Source organism: Daucus carota, chromosome 3, assembly GCF_001625215.2.
Source record: "Daucus carota subsp. sativus chromosome 3, DH1 v3.0, whole genome shotgun sequence".
Taxonomy (NCBI): domain Eukaryota; kingdom Viridiplantae; phylum Streptophyta; class Magnoliopsida; order Apiales; family Apiaceae; genus Daucus; species Daucus carota.
In genome coordinates this window covers 43,461,920-43,476,954 of record NC_030383.2, presented here as the reverse complement: position 1 = coordinate 43,476,954, position 15,035 = coordinate 43,461,920, and positions in this window count along the sequence as shown.

Below are 15,035 nucleotides of genomic sequence, written 5' to 3'. Positions count from 1 at the left end.
AGTGATCCCTGCTTAAAATTCTAAGTTGATTTTATCTCAAGGCACAGCCACAGGGGTACACTGATTAAGCGCAAACTTTGACTGTCAGGCGCCAACTTTGACTTTGCTGTGGGATATTGAACTGGCGCAACTTCAAGTATATATATTGGAGTTAGATTTATTTTGGATATCTGAATCCGTCCAGGACGAACTCAAGTCGTCCAGGACGAACTCGTTAACCATGGTTAGTTTATGAAAAGCCTATAAATATGTGATTGTGGTTCTCACAATTTACACATCATCCTTCGGGATGGATGGCCAAGTGCTTTGCACAAACTCTCTCAAATATACACACACCCTAGCCTAGTTTTGTACCGTAAATATTTGTAGTGGATAGGGCTTGTAATATTTAGAGGAGTGGTCATTGTAGCCAACCTTCGGGTTTGGATTTGTAGCACCCTTCGAGGTATTTATCAATATACAGATATACCTTGGAAAATATTGTGTGTTGGTTTAATATTTTCATATCCTCAGAAACCGACCCGATAAATATCCGGAACACAAAACCCATTACAGGACTGCAATTTGTTTATCCGCAAGATTCGAAAGAATTTTAAATTGTAGTGAGTATCGTATTCAACCCCCCCTTCTACGATACTTTGGACCTAACAATTGGTATCAGAGCCAGGCTGATTGATATACAAATCAGGATCCTTATCGTACGGAAAATCAAGAACCTAGCTTTTGATATTTGATTAGGGGAAATGTTCTTCCGGTTTGTGTTGCTGAATTTGTCCGTAGGCCTAAGCAAGGATTATCTGTCGGATACTGAACTTTGGACCGGGACTTACAAATTTATACTTTAAATTTTAATAAGTTTATTTTATAAATTTAACTTAATTTATTTTAAACTTATTAATTGAGTTTATTATGAATTAATTAAATTTATCTTATAAACTTAATTAAATTTACTTTATAAACTTTGCTAAATTCATTTAATAAATTTGCTTAAATTTATTTTAGACTTGTAAAGTTTACTCTTAGACTTTATCAAGTTTATCATAAATTTTTATAAATTTATTATTTAAATTTGTATAGTTTATGATTTAAATTTAAGTTAAAATATAAAATATAAATTTAAGAGGATTTAACTGATTATGGATATAAGTTCAAGTTCAAGGGTTCAAATTCATTTGTTCTGGAAGCTATGATTTAATTGGAGACGAGACACTTGAATATTTTCAAAAGTTAAATTTATCTAATAAATTTTAATATATTTACTAAATGAATTTGAAATAAATTTATTCTAAACTTATTCAGTTTATTATGAATTTATTTGAATTTATTTTTTAAATATAATTAAATTTACTTTATAGATTTAACTAAGTTTATTTTATACTTTATTTTCTTTCATCTTTTAAAACTTAATTTTAAAATTTATTTTCTTTATAATTTAAACTTAGTTTAAATAATCAAGTGTCCCGTAACCTTTTTAATTATTCTACACCAAGACAAATCAGATTGACATTTAGTTGAGACAGATCAGGCTGACAGATTACAAGACAAACACCGGGATTTCAAATACCAGATTCTCAGAACCGGTAATGGAATTACATTGATGACCCAATCCAATTGATTACTCAAAGGATTATTAGAAGCAGTTTTCTATGTTCAACAAAGCTGATTGTGATTCGAAGAAGATTCTATTGAAGACTAATTTGGTACTACTAACAGTGAATTTTGAAGAAGGTACTTCAGGCCTTGATTTGAGTAATTACTCCGACTTGATTATCAGATCACCAGATCAGGATGGGAATTTGCTACATCTGCAATGAAGCATCTTTCCAGGGCTCGGAATATCAACTTTGAATGGCACCACTAGTAGTAGGAAAAGAGAAGTTTTTGCAAAAGAATCTTCAAGGGATTTCAATCTAACTCAGTGATTCAGGGATATACAATTACTCAGTGAATTGTACCAATGCTAAATCTATCTGGAATCAGCTGAGATCAAAGACAGAGAACTGTGGAGGTTTATGGATATAATTATCGAGTTACTACCGCACCAAATCAGTTTCGTGCATTTATGTCAGAACCTTAGGATTGAACAGAAGAGTTTGTAACTGCTGAATTTGAAGAAGCTCACGTCGACGAAAGTTAACATTTTTGAAGAATGTGAGTACAGAACTTCAAGGATTAGCATAACACTGTCTGAGAGGTTTAGTCATGTCAGATTCAGATAGAATCCATTGGTTTTAAGTGGAGACTCTTCAGGGTTCAATTCAACAAGCTGTTTGCAAACTGAGTTGGTCAGCGCACACAATATTTTTGGTATCTTTAGCAAAAGAAGGGTTGCCATATATATTGAAGCCTCGACAAACAAGGATGATAAGGTTTGTATGGAATCTAAGTGGATGCTTAGAGCATCATAACAAGTTCTTATGCTACATAAGGAAAGGTGTGAGATGGATCAGTTGCTGATGAGAAGGATGATTATGGTTATCTGGCTATCCTAGCATTCTCTGAAGATGACTCAACTCGCACTTCTCAGGTATGAATTCTTTCTAACTATGCAATACATACTTCTTTATATTCAAAACATGTTATAATTAAATCTCTGAGTAGAATTGTTTAACACACAAGCACAAGCATGATAGCATCACAATAGATAATGTTGAACTAGTATGCTAGATGACTATTCTGGTAACTAGGATTGATGATAATATTGTGCATGTGTCTTTAGCAGATTCTTAACATGTGTATGAATATTTAGGATCTGATTATTTGCAATGGTGAGATTAGAAGCTTTTCTTTGGAAAACAACTCTTAGTTTTAGGGGTTATGATCCTAGCATGTATAACTTTGTTAAAACATTTACTTTCAGATTCCCTAGTACAATTATATTTGCTTATCTAATCTGAATTGTTTGTTAAGGATTTTATTTTGTTCTATGATGGAATGTCTACCTTATGTCAGTAGAACTTTTAGAACTTCATGTTAGATCTAAAACTGATTTTAGGTAATAGAGATAGTATAATGCCGTATAACAACAGATTGGGATTAATCCTTATGCTCTTAGAAGATTATTGAATATCTGTAATTCTACTTGCTACCTGTTACACTTGTGTTAATTGGTTTAAGTAGAGAGTACTGAATCTTCTGAGTTGCATAACTGCCTACCTTGCTCTTGTCTTATCTTTGATTATTTGCCATGTGTATTCAACATCATGTCTGCTTATTTTCTTGTCATGAATGCATGTCCGTGTACTTGCATTGATTTTAGAAAAGCATGTTTGAGAATCACATTAGGGCAATGTGTAAATAAGAATTAGCATGTTAAGGTTGATTCTGTTGTTACCACTGTTAAAGAAAAATCTCTAATCCATCCGGACCCAGTTATGATTGGGGACCATAGAACACTTTCCATTTGTGATTGCAGGTTACATATGTTCCATATGATTTTTGGTGCACTCTGTTTGCTGAGTAGCTGAAATCATATATTTACCAAAAGTACCCTGTCAGCAAATGTGATCGTGTGAGCAGTTCCGTCAATAATCTTTGAAAGAAGACAACAAAGATTCTCTTGCGGGACATGCCTGTTTTCCTGGAATGTCATCATGGAAGCATATCCTTCTTGGAAGAGTCAAAGCACACAAATTCCTAGTATCAGACTGTTCTCTAACAAATGACAGTATATCAGTTCATGGAATAGTGTTTTATCTCAAATCAGGAAGGATGTGAATTTTGCTCGTAGCTAATATGGAACTTCAACTGAAGATGGAGTGAGCTGTTTTGATAGTGAAGCCTCATCAGATGAGTATTAGCTATGGCACTTGAAGCTCTCGCACTTGTATGTCAAAACAATGAGCTCTTTCGATTCGTAAGAAGAGAATTGGTGAGAGGACTACCTCATCTGGAATTCAATATGGATGAAGCTCATGAGGTATGTCAATAGGGAAGTCGAAGGAGCATCGCACAGAAGCAAAGATATGACTAACATTACTGAGCCGCTTCAGATGATACGTATGGATTTCTACGAATCAGCTAATGTCATGTCTGCAAACAAAGCTAGATATCTTTTTGCGATGATCATTGACTGCTCTAGATTCTTTCGTGTTGTTCGTATGTGTTCGAAGGACGAGACGTCACAAATAAAGGTTGATCAAGATGAACCCTGATCATTGATAAATCCAGAAAGACACCATTTTTGTCAGTGGCCAATCAGAAGCAAACACTAACTCTTGGTATGTGTTTGGAGGAAAATGCCTCTTTACAAGTCTTGCATTTGAAGATCAAAGAATATTTTCCTCGGCTACTCAATGGAGTCTACAGTCTACAGGGTGATTATGATTATTCAACAGAAGGTGATTGTAAGTCTGGACAGGACATTGAACGACACTTTGCTCCAAGCTGTTAAAGGTGATATTAGTGGTATAATAATAATTCAGATCCAAGCAGAATCTCTTTGCAAGGATAAGGATTATTAAAGAAATCCCAGCAACAGCTTAGGGGGAGCATTTGGTGGATCCACTAGTCAAACTCAACATCACATTGAAGATGAACATGACATATCAAGAACGTATCTGCTTAGACAAAGGGTTTGAGTCTATATCATTCTCGGGTTCTAGTTCTTATATGTTCCTAATTAATGGTGAAGTGAAGATTGGGAGAGCTATTGTGAAAGGATGTTATTTCTTTAGGTTTCAATCTGAAGTGAAACTTGAGGATGATTCAGAAGCTCTTAAATGGATCCAGATTGAGTGATTGCACAGCAATACGATCTCAATCAGTTTGAAAGCAGATTGTGCGGATTCTGATACCCTGACCAAATGAAAATTCATTACTTAGTACTTGTCGGGTATTTAGATTCCAACTGGATGTTTTTGGCTCTGTAACGAGGGACAAGCCAATTTGGATGCTTAGGGTTACTACAAAAGAGAAGGTTATAAAGATGATGGAAATAGAATCGTCAAGTTTAGGACTCTATATCTTAGGCGACTCAAAGACCTTCATGATCAAACTAAAGCACCAATTGACGAGACTACGGTTCATGATACTACAGTGAGCTAGAAGATGAAGATTCATACAACACTCAAGGACTTTGCAGTTGCAAATCCAACGAAATTTGTATATCTCTTTCTTCACCAGCTCTTTATGAGTTGCTATTCAGGACCTGATGATCGTCACGGACATGGTATGACTTCTAACTAGCATATTATTTTAACATCTGTTTGCTAGAGTTATATTTGGTATCCAAATAATTACCTCTCATGATACAAGGCACAAACATATGACTATATGTGCTGTGATACCATGATTATATTATATGTGGACTAATGTCACTTGTGCAAGATAATTGCTAAGTGAATGCAGATCAGTGATATGATGAGTTTGTTGGAAAGTTGCAATTCTTTATGATCTACCAGCTAGCCTAAAGAATGATGGCAATAAAAGGAAGTCAAAGATCTTTTGAAATGCGCATTTTGGAAGATTCTAGACCTGCCAAGACTTATGCCAACAACCACTGGACTTCATTAGTACAAGAAAGATACATCAACTGAAATGTCAAGTCTTAGAGGTATTCAACTCATCATTTTACTTAACTGCAAGTAGACCACATACTATATTTTCTATAAGGTATTACTTCCTTCATGAGCATGTCTATCGTATTTCTTGAATGAATTCATGAGTATTAAATTGTCTATTCATAGGACTTGTGAATTTATTTAAAATCCAGTACCTCGTGCTTTTTGCTATTATATGTGATTGCCATGTTTATTGTTTTGCATGCTTAGATGGTGATTATATATTTTAGCATGAGTGTTTGTTATTTCAAATTATTTAAATTATGGTGCATGACAATTAAGTGACTTATTTGTTCATGATTTAAATGATTAGAGATGACATGAAGCATGACTTAATTATGTTATCTTTCTTGATCTATACCTATTTAACAATTGGTATCTAGTAGAGAACTTTGTCATAATCAAGTTGTGATATATCTGTTTTTGTGAACATACTTAGGATTATTTTCTAGGTTGAATTCATTTTTATAGGTATAAAATCTGAAGCATGACTTATTCGTTTCTAGACTTGTGACTTGTATCAGTAATTGGTATCTAGTTTGAATCTAGTTAGAATTTAGTCATGATATACTAGTATTTGTGGAGTTACTTAGATTCTCTCTAGGCTAAATCCATTTATATTAGTGTATATATTTGAAGCATAGCTATTTGTGTTAGATATTTGATGATTTATTAATTGGTAATTTATTTCATGTCTAACTGCATATAGGTGTGATACTTTTAGTGTTAGTGATATTTTGCATGCTTATATATAGATCACTAATATTAAGTGTTAATATTTTCTGCGAGGAGTTGTGTGAGTTTACTTGTACTTAATGCTTACATGTATAGGACTCGTGAACTTTTCTTCAACTTTCCCTCGGGCTTGCGAATATCTTTGTATGATTGTCATGATTTTAGTTGTTATATGCTGATATGATAATTATATGATATTGCGTAGGTAATTATTATTTTATCTTAGTTAAATTGTGATCCACAATTATATGCTTATTTGTTTCATGATTAACTTTGATAGAATAATAGAAGCATGATTAATTCATCTTTGAAATATTTGATTGGTATCTTTTCTTGATGCTTTATTGATGTTTTATTTGTGAATTGATTGTGATGTATTGGCACTGGTGAAATATTGTTGCATATTTCTTAAAACCACTAGTGCAAATATATATTAGGTGTTTAATATTCTGAGTACAAGGGAGACAACAAAATCTTTATTTTGTCTCATATTTATGTTCTGGAGTGGTGAGTTTCTTCAAAGAAATTTTCTTATCAATTGATTTCAACAATTGGTATCCACTACTCTATTTCATAAATATTTCTTAGAATATTTTGCATCTATACATGTAGCGTCATAGGACGAGACATTGATTATCTTGTATTTGTGTACTTGGTGATCTTTGTCACTTGCAGCGTCTGTTTTGACGATGTGCTAGTATGAGGCATTTTCACTAATTAGTGTGGCGAGTGCTTTATACACTGTAGCGCATAAATTTTCTTGTTTCCTTTTTAAATTGTAGTGAGAAACAGGAGTCTGTGTCTTTTTCAAAGACAAGTTCATTTAAACCTTTTATGCATAGATTCAGACTCTCGTACTCAAACCAGTTTTTAACGGAAAACTTTGATTCTTTCATCGGTTTTGATTGTCATTCTTTATGAAAATCATTTTTACAATCACAACTGATTCATTTTTTCTAAAAAGATTAAATGCAATTGCTTTCATTTAAAATCATAGATTTTCTAAAGTGCATTTATATCTCATTCTGTTCTTTGGAACTTTATCAGCCTCTTGGCTTTCCTAGATAGTCATAAGGTTGAAAACCAACAATCTTTATCCCAGACTATAAAACCAAATTCAGAACACATCCCAACTTTTCCCCTGGAGTAATAAGGAACTTTTTAGACTAGAGGTCAATGAGGGAGAAACTGTACTCGTTACAGCAAATAAGGATGTGAGGGATATAGTGTACCCACAGCTCTACCTCTCAAGAAGAAAAGGTGTTTTCAAATTTGAGGTAACTGTTGCTCATCTGTATTCTCCCAAAAGAATATAGAGCTGAAAAGGCAATAAAACAGTCTCTGGAATCATTCTCTCAACAGGATGAGTCCATTGAAATTCGCTCGTCAGCCAGAGCATCTTGTATTGAGTCAAGCACATTATCAGTCATCACTCTGATGAAGAGCCTAAACAAAAATCTTATGGACACAATACAAGAGAGTGCACAGTGAGGTTAGAGGTTTTGTTCCAGAAGCAACTTCTTCATTTACCATTTTACGGTAGATAAGATGGTTGATGCCTTTACAGGTGTAAGGAGGAAACGAGGATCTCAATTGCCAAATCTTCAGGATTCTCGTCTCCCTCCCCAGATAAGAACAGATCTGGATCCAATCGGAATGGATTTCCTATTTATAGGAGATCGGCAACTCTCTGACTATGAGTCAGTTTATTGATGAGTCAGTTGAGGATTGGGGATTTACGAAACCCCATTGCACCGCCAGTGACCTCTCTTGAAGGGGCTATGGTGATTTTCTCATGCAGGTACAGAAGACCATACTTTGAGTGCTGAGAGAAACACTATGAGCCAAACACTGAGAGCTAAACACTTGGTGCGATTCTGAGAAGAACCAGTGAGATATCAGAATGAGAAATCTGTGAGCATGAGTGAGTGCAAACACATAGGAAATTGAGAAGAGTGAAACACTTGTGAGGTACATATTATAATATTTAGTATCGAAAACTCACATGTTGTTGAAAGAATTGACGGAAGCAACTACGGTTCATTCCATTTCACGGTGTGAACTTGTGGTTGATGATTCTCTTGAATCAAGTGTCTTCACAGACATTGAGGAGGACTTAGGCCTTTGCCATAATTAAGCCTTTGTCTAACCTCCCAGAGCAAACAACTCTGGATCCTTAATTGGATAAGCCACTTAGTGGTTGGCAACTTGTGGACCATGATTCGGATTTATCTGATGAGTCTATAGGGACTGGGAATTACGAACTCCCATTGCACCACCGGTGACCCCCTTTAAGGGTGGCTAAGGTGATTTTCTTGCAGGTACTCAGTATTTTGGAAGCTCAGTATTTGTGTGGAGGGATACACTTACAGAACTCGTGAGTGACACCCTTACCCAAAAACCGAGAGAAAATTGAGTGTTGAGTGATACACCTGCAGAACATTTTAGTGAGACACCCACTAATTACCAAATTTATACCTACAGACATAGTGGATGTTGTTACTGGAATGTCAGTTTTTATTCCTTACTTTTCCGTTTGGAACCTATTCTTTCAGCATAGGCACCAACCCAATCAAAGTAAACCCTTCTTCTGAACTCTTTCTTCGACCCCAGCTTTAGCGTTGTTTAGTTCTCTACGGGGATATTATCTTTTGGTACAGGATGTATTGGACACGTTCCTTGACCATATTTGATACCACATATCCTCGGAGGATTCCACAACTAAGGGGGAGAATATATTTAGGGGGAGAATATATGAAAGGGGGAAGAAAAAGTAAGTTAGCTTTCTTCTGCTGTCTACAACTAAGGGGGATTAAACTACTCTTTAGCTGTGTACTACTGAGGGGGAGATTCTTCTTTCAACTAAGGAGGAGGATTGATCTTTCATCTAAGGGGAGACAACTACTTATCACTAAGGGGAACCTGATCAAGGTAACGGGAGGAGAAGTATAAGGTGATACATTTATTCTTCAGTAAATGGTAGACATGAACTCATTCATTACCACTGAAGAATTCAATGAAGCTGCTGATTGTTCTTTGCATAATGGAATGTTTTGAATTCTGTTCAAGACAGACTATCAGGATTATCTGGCAGGTAAGCAAGAACCAGAGAAATAAAGGTGATATGCACATTTGTTATTTCTATTCATGAAATCTGGAAATGTATTATATGATCCAGAAACTTTGTAGCATTATTTACTAGTCCAGGACTTTACTTTTTCTAGTGTTAGTTGAGTTATCCTCCAGAGGATTTGCTTGTTATGATTAACAAACAAATAGGGGGAGATTGTAAGTCTAAATGTAAAGACAACCCTATCTGTTACATAGGGATGATAACTCAACAATAGAACAGGACAAGTAAATAACACTACGCCTGCACCGGAATTGGAAGATACGAAGACAAAGGTTGAAGAAGCCATCTACAGTCTTGAAGGAATAAGTTCACTGGAAGAAGTTCATTAATATGTTCATGCCTCAGTGAAGAATAAAGATTGAAGTATTCAAGATTGTGGAAGCAATGAAGATGTTGTCCAAGTACTCGAAAGATTTCAGTGCAACCCCTGAAGCAAGATATTTCTATATATCTTGGTTGGTTATTTATAATCAACAAACTGAAGCATAAACTAACCCGGAACCGACTGATCAATGTTTGCTGACAAAGAAGGTACAATGTTTGACTTCAGTGTTAGTCGCTTGTGAACCAGACCAGTGCACTAAGCGTCAGCACGTACGGAGCTTTGCAAAGTATTTATCGATCGAAGAATTGATCCAGTCATATCAAGTCATTTGTTCCAAAGCCAAGTCAAGCCAAATGTCAGCTATGCCAAGCTTACTGCTCAAATGCCATATGTCAAAGCTTCCACAGAAAGCCATATCAGGAAGTGACATTTTATATATGTGTGCACTTATATATTTGTATATGTACAAATATAATTATATATGTATATATGTATATTTAATTAAATATAATATATAATATATATGTATATATGTTTTTAAACATATGTATATGTATATTTATATGTATATATATTTAAATAAATATATATGTATAGTATATGTATTTATATTTTACATAAACATTTATATATTTAAGTGTATATATATATATTATATTATGTGCATAAATATGTGTATATTTATATCTATAGATAATTATATATATATCCCTATATATATTTATATTTATATTTACATATAATTTTATGTATATTATATATATTTAAATATATGAGAATATATTTAAATATATGTATATATATATATTACTATATGTTTATATAAATATTATTTATATACATTTATATATATATCTTTATTTATACATATATTTATATAATATTATGAATATAATATAAATATATGGATGGAGCAAACTCAAGTCAATCTCAGTCAAAGGAGTGATAACAAGGAAAGCTCTTACAATGTGAGGAACAACATTTGACCGAAGTCAACAGCTCTTCCTTACTTAGAAGATTTTCTAAGTACATCACAATGGAGTATCTACACTCTTGAGGAGCAAACTTTGACCAAGTCAAAGTTCGTCCCAAGAGATGAGAGAGAACAAGGGAGCACCTTCACTATGGAGAAACTTTGAATTGGACTTAGAATATTTTCTAAGTCACATACATACAACACCATGGAAGCAACTTCACTTGGAGAGCAAACTTTGACCAAGTCAAAGTTTGCGCCTCCAAGCCATTCATGCAGTGGTGCACCTTGCTCTAACTTAGAAATTTTTCTAAGTACCATCACAAGTGAAGACATGCACTCTTGAGGAGCAAACTTTGACCAAGTCAAAGTTCGTCCCAAGAGATGAGAGAGAACAGGGGAACAACTTCACTATGGAGCACTAGTTGGAGTATTTACTTAGAATTATTTTCTAAGTCTTGGCTGATCAACTTGGAAGAAGAGGAGCCAAAGCGCAACCTTTGACTTTAGTCAAAATTTGCGACTTTGACCTCCCTAAGAGAAGAGGCGCAAGTTTACTTGCATGAATTAATTCTAAGTGAACTCCCCTTGCTTACAGTGTAACTTGGCGCAAGTTTTGACTCAATTAGTCAAAATACAAGGTACATACAATGAAGCCAATGGAGCGCAACTTTGGAGCGCAAACTTTGACTTAGTCAAAGTTTGCGACTCCAAGTGTCACAGTGATCCCTGCTTAAAATTCTAAGTTGATTTTATCTCAAGGCACAGCCACAGGGGTACACTGATTAAGCGCAAACTTTGACTGTCAGGCGCCAACTTTGACTTTGCTGTGGGATATTGAACTGGCGCAACTTCAAGTATATATATTGGAGTTAGATTTATTTTGGATATCTGAATCCGTCCAGGACGAACTCAAGTCGTCCAGGACGAACTCGTTAACCATGGTTAGTTTATGAAAAGCCTATAAATATGTGATTGTGGTTCTCACAATTTACACATCATCCTTCGGGATGGATGGCCAAGTGCTTTGCACAAACTCTCTCAAATATACACACACCCTAGCCTAGTTTTGTACCGTAAATATTTGTAGTGGATAGGGCTTGTAATATTTAGAGGAGTGGTCATTGTAGCCAACCTTCGGGTTTGGATTTGTAGCACCCTTCGAGGTATTTATCAATATACAGATATACCTTGGAAAATATTGTGTGTTGGTTTAATATTTTCATATCCTCAGAAACCGACCCGATAAATATCCGGAACACAAAACCCATTACAGGACTGCAATTTGTTTATCCGCAAGATTCGAAAGAATTTTAAATTGTAGTGAGTATCGTATTCAACCCCCCCTTCTACGATACTTTGGACCTAACAGATGTCATTAGTATTCTATACTCACTCGTCAGGATCTGAGGGATGGTCATGATTTACTAGTTCATAGTATTTGATGATATTGGTATTGGGAAAACCGTCAGTATCTTATCAGATATCTTCTACTTCAAATCTTGAAGTGATTGATTTATTTATTACTAATTTATAGGATCGTACATATCAATTCATATATATATATATATATATATATATATATATATATATATATATATATATATATATATATATATAGGGATAGGATCAAATAAAAACTTTTTTAAGTTACAAACTTACAAACTTTTTTTTATTCTCCCATCGTGTTAATCCTTAGTTATATAAAGTATCCATGTTGAAAATTCTTCAAAAAACATCACAATTTTTAAAAATAACGCATAAATAAATCGCGTTTTCAACACATTTATAACTGGGGTTCAACATCGGGTGTTGAACACTAATTATCATTATGTTGAACATATCTAAAAAGATGTTTAAACTATACCTCTGGGGTTTGGGTAGGGTCTAGAAACATAAATATTAGTTATATAACATGTTTACCTTAGTTCTTACATTTAAAAATTGGATTACGTACTTCTCCACCACTATTTTAATCGATGTTCAACAAAATATGTTAAAAAAATGTTGAACTCAAGTTATATATGTGTTGAACAAAAAAAGTTTGTAAGTTTGTACCAGAACCCTCCCCTATATATATATATATATATATATATATATATATATATATATATATATATAGAAACGAATAATGATTGATAGAACATATTTGTAATTGATATAGCAGTTGTGGAGTATATAAACACAGTTATAAATTTACACAATATGTATCAACATCTATTAGGTCCTGGAACGATTGTAGAAGGGGGGGTTGAATACAATCGTCACTTAAAAATAATCACGGCAGAATAATCTGATTGAATATAAATTTGATTTATCAGATTTTAATTAATTAATATAACAATGTGAAAGTCGTTATATAATTAATATGGTTCGTTTTAATGTCCACTATTTCGTAGAATAAATTTGACAGAAAGTATTCTAACTTAGCGGAACAAAACAACCGAATGATCAAAGCATAGTAAACTGTGGATTTAACGAATAGCAAGTTTAGCACAACTTGAAAGTTTAAAAGCACTTTGAACACTTACAAATGAAGGGGCGGAGGCCATATTTATAGGCAAATCCCATGAACAAGGCAAGACAAAGGTAAGCAAGACAATGCAAAGATGGCAAAGACAATTAAGCACTTTGTCTTGTTGAAAACACAAGGCAAGACAATCTGAACGATTGTCTATAGCCTAGTAAGACAATCCCAAGTGGTAAGACAATTCTAGAAGGGAAGGTAAGACAATTGAGGGAAGGTAAGACAATCTCCAAGATTGTTTTACAAGCCATTCGGCAAGACAATCTTGAAGATTGTCTTGGAAGGAACTTGAGGCAAGACAATTGAGGGAAGGTAAGACAATCTCAAGGATTGTCTTTCCTTGTGTTGGAAGGGTCATAACACGTTTGTTTTGCAAGACAATCCTTTGGATTGTTTTACCTTGTAATCCAACAAGACAATTCCTTATTTCCTTTAATTAATTAACCAATTAATATCCACTTAATTATATTAAATGCATAAATTCATAAATTAAATTAATTCGAGATAGAATTAATTTAATAAATAAATTACACATCTTATATAATTATTTTGAGAAGTGAATAAAATAATTAGATAATTAATTATCCCTTTTCTTCTTCCGGTAGAGTCTTCAGTCTTCAATAAACAATTAAGATCTTCGACTTGATTGAACGGCCACCTTCTTTTGACGTAGAATATTTAATCTGATAAGCTGATACACGAATGTACTGTCTGGTTCATCTATAACTAGCTCAATTAAATATTCCTTGTCATTTAAACAATTAAGTTGTGGCTTGTTCGTCGATTCTTCGTCTTCGGAGTTCTTCTTCATTTGTAGACACAATAATGGAATCTTCTGAATAAATAAAGTATTGAAACTTTATACCTTCTGATCTTCTGGACGTGCTACAAAAGATTATTTGTACACTGAGGCTTGATCATATTAATGAACTTTTTCCAGTGGTTCGCAGCAGCATCCTGAAATTCTTCTGACATAAAATCTTCAATAAATCATTTGACGTTCTTCGTACAGATTCCGGATAACAGTACTTGCTATTTACTTGCTTTCTTATCAGAATTCAGTTGATACTCTTAAATACAAATAGGCTTAACATATGCCTTTCAACATCCACGAGTATCTCAGCTCTCAAGAACAACAAAATTTCTTAAGAGAGTTTCGTAACAATTTTTATACAAAAATCAGTAAAAGCCGTTTGATCTTTTATATTTGTGTTAATTTTTTTTGTAAGTCGAAAATCTTATATAACCGTGTTCAACCCCCTTCTAAAGTGGATTATTACTTGGGCAACAATTGGTATTAGTGCAGGCTAAATATTTAATATCAGAAATGATACATGTTTACTTAGTAAAAGAAAGTAGACGTTGTGAAAATAACTCAGTAAAAATGTTTATGTAAAACCAACCAGTTTTATCAAAAGTAAGAGTCTTGAAAAGATAAACTCGTTTAAAAATAAAACTCCTATATTTAGGAAAACTGATTTCGTAACTTCTTTTATATAAAACATGAGCTCTAATAATTATATATTGCATATGAATATATTAGACTCCTTACAAATCATTTTCTTATTTAATCTCCTTGAAAATAGCATTTAATCCTTATCCACATGAAATTCTGTTTGCACTATAATCTTGCCGATAAGTCTATAAACATCCATGTAAGCTTGTTGACAGAACAATATTAAACTTGAATGGCGGTAGCGGTTAGCACAGATATAAAAATGTTCTCAGCTAGCTCTCACAACTTAATTTTGTGTTATCAGCTAGCTGTTAGTGTGATCATC